Here is a 9,965-nt window from a genome sequence, read left to right as displayed (position 1 = left end):
CTTGTTGTGGGAGACTATCAAAAGCCTTGCTAAAATCAAGGTGCACCGCATCCACTGGTCTCCCAATATCCACAGAGCCAGTAATAGAAGGCAATCAGGTCAGTCGGGCATGACTTGCCCCTGGTGAATCCATGCTGACTATTCCTAATCACTTTTTTCTCCAAGTGTTTACAAATGGATTCCTTGAGGATCTGCTCCATGATTTTTCCAGGCACTAAAGTGAGGCTGGGTGCTCTGTAGTTCCCTGGATCCTCCTTTTTTCCCTTTCTTAAATATGGGCATTAGGGCTGTGCAAAACTTCAGTTGCTGATTCGATTTGGAGGAGATTCAGCCCAATTCGGCAGCCAAATCTCTGAATCCGTTTTGAATCAGGAGACCAATAAAAAGGTCTGAATCAATTTGAAGCCTCCAAATCAATTTGAAAAGATTCAGAAGAGATTTGGGCAGTCCCTGCTTGCAACCACAGGGAGCTGGACCCGGGCTCCATGCCAGTAAGTAGGGGTTGGGGGGGCTGGAGAAGGGGGGAGGAGACCATGGAGGGACACCTGCCAGTCCCCATCCCCTTCCTGCTCCCCCAGCCCCCCTGAACACCCTCGGATCCACGCCCAGTCTCCCAGCCCTGTCAGTGGCTGCCCTGCCCTTCCCCAGCATCCCAGAACTTTTTTTTTTTTTTTTTTAAGCCCCGCACTCACTGGCTGCTGCAGCAGCTGTCAGGGCCTCTGGGGGCTTGTGGCAGAGCCCCCAGTGCAGCACAGGGCAGTGCGGGGGCAGCGGAGATTGCCTCCCCCAACCTGGCAGGATCTGGGGAATGCAGAGCTTTTGTTTTTTTTATTTTTTTGAAATTGCCAGGATGCTGGGGCTGGGCAGGGCAGCCATTGACCAGGCTGGGAGAGCGGGTGGCGGATGGGACCTGTTCAATTTGGCAAATTCAGCCAAATCAATTCAGGACAGTGATTCAAATCACTGAATCAAATCACTGTCCGCATAATCAGCCAAATCCGAACCTGAAGTGAATACTAGCCACTTTGCACAGGTCTAATGGCACTATGTTTGTCCTTTTCCAATCATCCAGGACCTTTCCTGATCACCATGAGTTTTCAAAGATGATGGCCAAAATGGCTTTGGAATCACATTGGCCAACTCAGCACCCTTGGGTGCATCCCATCCGGCCCCATGGACTTGTACACATCCAGCTTTTCTAAGTAGTCCCTAACCTGTTCTTTCACCACTGAGGGCTGCTCACCTCCTTCCCAAACTGTGCTGCCCAGTGCAGTAGTCTGGGAGCTGAGCTTGCCTGTGAAGACTGAGGTAAAAAAAGGCATTGAGTATTTCAACTGTTTCTATATCCTGTGGCACAAGGTTGCCTCCTCCATTCAGTAAGGGACCCACACTGTCCCTGATCCTCCTTTTGCTACTGACATACTTGTAGCAACCCTTCTTGTTATCCTTTACATCCCTTACTAGCTGCAACTCCAATTCCCTTTGGCCTTCCTAGCTTCATCCCTGCACACCTGAGCAATGCTCCAGATACCCTAACAGAATTACAACTCTAGTCTTCAGCTTTTACCCCAAATGCATACTTGCAAGACATTTAATGCATTTAACATTTAGTCATCAGTGCTTTTAACTCTGTGCCAGGCCGCCTCCCCTTGTATTTTTAAAGCTGAATTTCAAATCTTTTGCCCATTTCTGCCACATCATTTTACCAAATATTTATAAACATTTAGAAAATAATGGAAATGTACTTGTCACAAGCCTCAACTCATTAGAGTTCTTCTTTTATTCTTTTTATATATAGTATCATTCATGCTTTGAATCAGGTGCTTGAAAAAAAAAATATTTTCTGTAAAAAACATGGCTTTTGCATATTATAGTATAGTAATGTAATATATAATAGTAATATAGTGTACAGTAATATACTAGTATAGAGGCTCTTTAATAGTCCTTCCCAAAGCCCATATGATTTACCCCCTTAACATATATTTGACAAATAGATCATTTTGCTGTTTACCTACACGCATCATTAGCTCATTTTATAATGGATAAATATCTGGATAGGTTGTAAGAGAGTTTTGGCTTTCAGCATTTGGAATTAGATTCCAATGTAATGCTGCATTTTCTTTTAGTCAATTTCTACATCTTCACTTAAGTTGTTTCTTCTTAAAACTTTGTCACAACTGGTCACTTACTCTAGTAACTACTAATAAGATGTTGACTTATCCATAATCAGTACTGAGCTAAAACAAAACCAGGATAATTATATATAAGTTTTATAATCTTTCAAGGCAACAATCTTCTCCTGACCAGGTTAGTAAACCATGGGCCTATAGAAAAGCTAAAATGAGTTTTTGCCTCAGGACTGTTTCTCCCATCGTGAGTAAAGGCGCACACTTTTTCTCCTTCTTGTAAATGTAATTAATAGTATTCTTTTCTTTTTTTTTAATTCAGTATTTATGCCATTAAAGTCTGTAACTTTACCTGTTGTGGTAAAGAATAAATATATGTATTTGTAAATATATAGATGCTTCCAGATTACAGTAGCTATCATTTAGCAGGTTGTTATTTTTGGGATACTGCAAATTTACATTAAAATACATGGAAGCATGGTAGAAATTAAGGTAATTATGTAGGGATTTATCTGTCTCAGACTCTGGGGACAGAAAGATGCATCTACATGTCTCAGTGTAGTGCCATTCGGATATTTGAGGTAATTCACCATTGTGCCTTTAAATCACATCCAAAAAGAAACCAGCAGAATACAAACAAGCCCTCACATGGAATTGCAAGCTCAGGGCCTATTCCTATGAAGAAACCCACTGGATGGGGTAGACCAATTTGGATCTAGTTACAGTAACAGGGGGAGAATTTAAGACTTGCAAGACATTTGTAAAGAATTATAAAATAGGAAGCAACATATTAATTAAAATAAATGGTATTTATGTATGGCTATATCACCATATACACTGTGCTATATACACTGAAAGAATACTTACTTAGTTTATCATAACCAGTGATCCAGGGTTTGTTTTTTTTTCCTTTGGAAAGACAGAAAAAACCACAGATTTTCCCTCTTAAATGAGAAAAACCAGTATTTCTCATTTTAAGGGAGAAACACAAGAGATTTTCCACCTTTGCAAAGAACGCTCTTCAGGCTGCAAGGGGCTGGGGGGAGCAGGAGGAGGGCAGTCAGGCAGGGGGGCACCATGTGCAGGCTCACACATGCACATGGCCACCAGGCAGTCTGGAGAGCAGCTCCCACAGCTAAGTCTGGCAGAGGGATGTGGAGGGAGGATTAAGGTACCCATAGTGAGGGAGGGAGGGAGTTGGGCTGGGGCTTGGGCTGCCACCCAGCCGGCATGTGCTTGGGCCAGAATGCATGGCTACAGGGCCCTGGCAGACAGCAGGACAGAGTACCAGTGTCACAACCCAAAGTTGTGGTTTTTGTTCGGCGTTCGGGTGTATAATGAGAGATGAGCGGGTCCTGTTTAGGCCCCTTGATACTGTGTCCCTCGCCGGACCCAACCCGGCGGGTGAAACAAACCCGACTTTCACCCGGGAGTGTGCCCGATGCCTACGATATGCTCGGGAGAGTGAAGAACCGGAGCCAATCGGCCGGTTCTCCCCGTGTATGGTAATGCCTAGATTACAGGGTCACGAGCTTCCATCTGAGCTCCGCGAAGATCTGGAGACGGAGGAACGCGCCGTGGATGAAAGAGTGGCCTTGCAGTACGACAAGGGGGGAGAATGTGGTACAACTTTCCGTACTGTAATGGATTTAATGCAAAAAAAATTAAGTTTAAAAACCCAGCTGCAGATGGCGATCCGAGCGGTCAAAGAAGCGGCTGAGAAAAAGGAGCCTGAAACGCCGGTCCAAGATGGCGCCGAGCAACAGGGAGACCGCGTGGAAGAACCAGAAAAGAAAGGTGGAGCTTCAGAGGAACCCGCGAGAGTTCGGTCAGCAACTCCGCCCATCGACGCAGCGTCGTCTCCGGCAACCCCGCCTAGCGACGGGGCGACACCCCTACCGACCACACCTTCCTGCTGACAAAGGAGAGAGTCAAGCGGAGGAGTGCATCCGCCCCTCCTGCCTGAAGCAGTAACAGCAGCAGTAACCCCCGCGGCAGCAGTTCAACCTATAACAACATCAACTCCCGAAGGAGCAGCTTATTCTACAACAACAACTAACCGAGTTGCTACTACTTATTATGCTTGCACCAGAACTGAGTTGCAGGATTTATGTAGAGCATCAAGAATTCAACCTGAAGAGACTCTAGCTGTATGGTTAGGACGTTTAGTCATAGAACTTGGATCCGACCTGCTGAACCAAGAAGAAGCAAGCTTCTTAGTGAAACAAGCTTCGTGGAGTAGAGGACATGTCACTGACATTGACATGATAACGTGTAATACTCACTGGCCTATTCCACTGCCAGCGCTTGTTGCAGGACTGATTAGTCAAAAGGCCCACATGTGGCATGCAGGACGGCCAGAATATACCGGCGCAGAGCATCTTATGCTAGCAATCATCGGCGTCTCGTATTGTGCTTGGAACCCGAGAGCATGTGCGCTGGGACTGACATCACTCCAGCGAATAAGACCATGGCCTCACCGTCACTTACGAGATCCTGGAACCGTTCCACTAACCTCTCACAGCCTAGACAGTTGCCTCGAGATTTATGGGCAAAAGAACATCGTCGTCCTTCGGATTCTGCTCAGTCCAATGGTAAATCAACCCGTGAGTAATCTTCTTTGTCAGTTGCCATGACTGCGTATCCTGATGGAGCCAAGATTGTCTCTTGATCGGGACTGTCAACACCCGACCAGACTTCAAGGCACCAGACGTCGTGGATCTGATCTTCCACCACTGCCACCGAGAACCCTAGAGGACCGATACATGTTTGGATTTCTCCTGCAGCGTTCTGGACTTAACAAGCGGCAGCTTCGGATTTTAGGAGACGCAGGCCAATGGCAGTTGGCTTATGAGTTAGTTTTCCGTTATTTAGAAGAGCCAGATGATGAATCCTCAACGATTTCATCTAATTGAGCCATGAAAATTGTTTAAGTTTGTTGAATAAGATCATTAATCTGTTTTAGAGAGTTTTCTGTTTACAGATCCGGGATTCAGAATGCGTGGCGAGGAGAAGCCCTGAGAGGGATGACATCACCAAGAGAAGTGAGGGCCTGACGTGTGACTTCACCACGACGCCCACTGAAACCCTGATCGTGCAATTTTGTTATGAATCAAATTATGTGTTTGTGTTGATTATTGCTTCTTGATTGTTATGTAACTTAATCCCAGGGCAGCAAATTTTATGTTTGTTTATTTGTTTGTTTACTTATCTGTTCGTTTGATGACTCACAACAAAGTTCTAGATTGCTAGAAGAGTATGGCATAATTTAGCTATGCTCTCAGCAAGGGAGGATGTCACAACCCAAAGTTGTGGTTTTTGTTTGTGTGTGCTTCGGCACCACTAAATTATTGTTCCCGCCTAAATTGTAGCTTTCTTTGCACGGTGGAGTTCTCTGCTGCGGGAGAGAACTCTGGTGCAACGGGGGATTTCCCGCCGTTTTGCAGCTTCTTTGCAGGGTGCATTTCTTTTGCATACTAGTGATGCACGTTGCAAAGGAGTTCCCGCCATTTGTATTTGGATTTGCGCCACATTATTGGCTGGTTCTAAATGTAGGCACACGTGGCGGCTAGCTATTGGCTTGCTAGCCATACAAAAGGCTTGAGTGGTTTCCGCCCAAGTTGGAGGACTCCACGAACACCAGGAGGAGGAGACTTCATGCTGTGTGAAGATCTCTAAGCGCTGTGGATCCTTACGGACCCAACACTTTTTTCAAGCAGGCAATAGAGGCTTAACAACCGAACCCACGGAGCTTTAACTACTCCGGAGGGGAAACAAAAGAACGGATCGCCTCTAGCCTCTCCCCATCGCCGATTGCAATCCAAGACGTATCCCTTTCCTGTAAACCCAATTTTCGAACCCACGGAGCCTAAACAACTCCAGGGGACCAGGGAACCGGACCGGACCCGTGGAGCCTAAACAACTCCGTGGAAAAGGATTTGTCGTCCTCCAGCGAGGATTTAAGCGGAGCTGCACCTGGAAAACTGTCCAGTCTACACTACTACCATCTTTGGGTGTAAGTAAATAATCTTTTCAATCAACCACTACGCGTTTGTGACTAATTCTAGCTCGCCACCGGTTTTCTCCGACCCCGCGTGCCCGGGCTGCTGGTCACAGCCCGCGTGCGCAAAAACGGGCCGCAGATCGCCCCTCCCGACTCGCACTTGGCGGCGGGATCGGGGCCCGGCCCGCACAACCAGGAGGCTCCTCCAGCGGGTGAGGCAGGGAGGGGGAAGGAACTGGCTCCCCACTGCTGTGCACACTCAGGGCACGTGCCCCCAAAATCTGTGTGTAGGGTGGTGCAAATTTGTGCACTGCCCTTGCAAGGCACACTGCCCACCCAGCAGCAGCGAGGAACACAACTCCATGCTGCCATCCCTGCTACTGCCAGGCAAGCAGGGGGTACCTCACCAGGGTGGCACAACGTTTATAGTGGGAAGAAGCTTCCCTGCCTGTCCCCTTTCTGTCCTGCCGTATCTGGTCCCACCTCCTGGGCCACGGAGGCCTCGAGGGAGGGCAGCAGAGTGGGGAGCCCACAGCAGGCAGCCCACATCCCTCCCCACCACAGGCTCTGCTTCAGCCATTCTGTCTGTGGGAAGTGAGAGCCGGGCTCTGCACTCTGCTCCACTGCAGCAGCCACTGCCTCCTGCAGGTGGCAGCCAGGGCTTGGGTGCTGCTGCAGGGGGCTGTGGACCAGCCCTGGCAGCAACTTTTCTTTTAAAGTGCTAGGATGCTGGGCCAGGTGGGGCAGCCATTGACAGGGACTGGGAGAGTGGATGGGGGGTACTCAGAGGGGCTGAGGAAGCAGGCAGGGGATGGGGCCTGGCAGGGGTCCCCCCATGGTCCCCGTCCCCCCCACTTACTGGCACGGAGCCCAGGTCCAGGTCCCTGTGGCAGCAAGCGGGGACTGCCTGAATCTGAATCTTCTCCAAATCTTTCCAAAATTGATTCAGAGGTTTCGAATTGATTCAAACCTTTTTATCTCCCAAATCAATTTGGATTCAGAGATTCGACTGTCAAATTATGCTAGAGCAGGTAATTCAGTGAGATACATTGTTTGTTTGCATTATTGATGGCAGAATCATGTTGGGCTGCCCTTGTTTAGATGTTTTTCATTTAGATTAATGAGTCTGTCTGATTGTTGTCTTCCTGCTCTGTTTCAGAATTTTCTGAGCCCACACAGAGATCAATTCCTATCAAAAGTATTCAGTCAATGAATAACCAGGTTGTAAGATGCAATGAGTTTGGGTCTGGATCTGACTGCAGTGTTGGGAGATGGGGGTCCAGGAACTGGATTGGCAGCTGAATCATTTGGTGGGTTCATCAGTCAAAATTGCTTTGGTCACTAGGAGCTCTGAGCATAAATACAGCTCTCTTCCGATTGTGGAAATCACAGTGCAGATTGGGAGTACTGGTAGATAAGTACATATGCAGCTTTGGAATTGCTGAGGAAGGAAGCTGTCCAATATTGAGCTTGGGCTCACGCCCTGTCTGGGACAAAAGTTCTGACACATTAAGGTGAATATGTCTAGCACAGGGTACTCCCGTAAAGGAATAAATGGACCTCTGCCTGATAGTGGTCACAGAAACATAGAAAGTCCTCTCAGAAAGTCCAATAAGTTTTTGATTCCCAGAAGGTAGCTGGTGACTCCCAGTGACACCATTATCAGCTTGACTACTTCCAGACAGACAGAAGACAAACACACCTCTCCTTGCTTATTTATAGAATCATGGATTACTTATCTATCAGGATCTGCATTGCGTAGTTTTGGAAGGGGGCGGGGGGCTAAGAAGACCATGCCAGCTAGCCTGATTATTCTGAGTGCTAGTGTAGCAGGGCACTAAGGTGCCTGCTACTGAGAGAGCCGGAATAATTCCTCAGGTGCTGGTTGCTGAGGCAACTGGAGGGAACTAATGATCCCCACCTGCCTAGCCAGCTGAAGGAAGGGGCAGGGCCTGGCTCCTATATAAATCACAGGCAGGAGGCCAGGAGGCAGTTCCCTACCGGCAGCCAAGGAAGAAAAAGCTCTCAGTCATGAAAGAAAGGAGAAGCCAGAGGCAGGAGCAACGTCTGACACTGCTGAGGGATGAAGAAACCCCGGTAGGCTTGAGCATGATTATAGCCGGGCGGCTTCTGTTTGAGTTATAGCCCAGGGGCTTGTGTTTGTGTTGCTGTTTGTTACCGGTGGTTTGGGTGAGGCTATTAGGGGTTGGAGGAGGCCTCATAGGGGCCCACAGCAGTGTGGGAACCCCAGCACCAGCAAGGGCGCAGCATTCGGGGTGCACAGACCCCAGCCCCGGAGAGGGGCAGCTGAGAAGCCCCGGAGAAGGGGGCATTGCTGAGTAGCCCCAGTGCGGGCATGGTGAGCCCTGAGAGAGGGTGGCATTACGGAGAAGGCCCCTAGAGGCAGGCGGCATTATGGAGAAGACCCCCAGAGGCGGGCGGCATTACTGAGATTACGGAGAAGGCCCTGGACAGGGGGCGGCATTACTAAGAAGGCCCGGAGAGCGGGCGCAGAGAGAGAGAGAGAGACAGGAGTGCGGAGAGCCCGAGCGCTAGAGAGGGTGCGGTGAGAGAGAGACCTAACAACGTCAAGCACATCTGCAAGCCTTGGGGCGTGGTACAGGGGTGGTTGGTGCCACGCATAGCCCATAAGGCGGGAGTGTACAGAACACTCAATACCGGAGAGGAACTAAAGATAGCAGGAGAACCGTGGACAAGCAGACAAAGGGCAGCCTCCCTATAAAATATATAAGATCAAAGTCGTGGCGGGTGAGAATTGGAGGGTGCTTATTGGCAACTTGACACGGTAAAGGAGGAGGCAGGGGAGAGCACAGCGACCCTGACTGCCCTCCTGTTACAGCCAGGATATTGATGTAGAGCTTTGTTTTCAGTGGGAAGGTTTTTCTGCTGATGGGCTACCTAACTTGTACTTGACACATCCATCATTCAAATATTACTGAGAAAAGTGTACCAACAATTATACCCTTTTTGTGTGTGCTTTCCTCCATCACAGTTTTCTATAGCAATGTAAGGAGGAGCCATAACTACCTCCTTCATTTGTTGTTTCAGTGTTTCAGAGCCGGAATGGTTGCAGAGGACTTCTACCAAAAAAGTGTTACACCATGACACAGCAACTATCACACATGTCCATACAGCTGGAGTTGGTTTGATTCCATCCTGAGTCCTCATGATTACATCAACAGAAGGCTTTCTTCATTAAAGTACTCTTATAGCACCCAGGAATGAATTAAAGCTTCTATGAGGTCTGTTCTCTACAATGCATATTTTTTCACAAGCAAGATTTTTTGGTGATAATTAGGAATCCTAGTTTTCCATTCACCATGGAAAACCACAGAAAAACATAGAATCCATGTTTTTCCATGGCCTGCCAAAAGTGCGGTGGCATCCCGTGGTAAGTGGCACCATTTCTGTTCTTTTATTTTTGCCATGGTTTTTGCATCTCAGTCAATCAGCAGCAGTGGGAGGGGGGGGTGGGTACTGCTGGTTGGCCGAGAGGCAAAAACCACAGCAGAAATGAGAGAGAATAGAAATGGTGCTGTAGAGCTTTCAGTAGGTCATGGAAAAATGCAGATTTTTTTTTTTTTAAATCCTTCAGAAAACTAAGATGATGCTTTTCTTATTGGCCTAATTGCATAGTTGGGAAAGATGCAAGATAAGCTTTCAAGCAAAGACCTGAAGAAGGGCCTTTTGTGCCTTAAAGCTTACCTAACATCTCTTTCAACTATACAGTGGGTTCAGTAAAGGATATCAACAAGATGCCTTGCTTTTAGAATAGAAGGACTGGAAGGAACTTGTAAGTTCATCAACTCTGGTCC

At 47.9% G+C, this 9,965-nt stretch overlaps 1 long non-coding RNA gene across 1 annotated transcript; it reads left to right on the top strand.

Annotated features, from left to right (window-relative positions):
* The first annotated feature begins 7,988 nt into the window (after positions 1-7,988).
* On the top strand, positions 7,989-9,407 carry LOC109285270 (uncharacterized). The gene is made up of 2 exons (XR_002092956.2): positions 7,989-8,226; positions 9,199-9,407. It is a non-coding gene; the product is annotated as an uncharacterized LOC109285270 (long non-coding RNA).
* Positions 9,408-9,965: the final 558 nt, after the last annotated feature.

This window comes from Alligator mississippiensis, chromosome 3, assembly GCF_030867095.1.
Source record: "Alligator mississippiensis isolate rAllMis1 chromosome 3, rAllMis1, whole genome shotgun sequence".
Lineage (NCBI taxonomy): Eukaryota > Metazoa > Chordata > Crocodylia > Alligatoridae > Alligator > Alligator mississippiensis.
The sequence above is the reverse complement of the archived record's forward strand: the minus strand, read 5'-3'. Positions and strand labels throughout refer to the sequence as shown.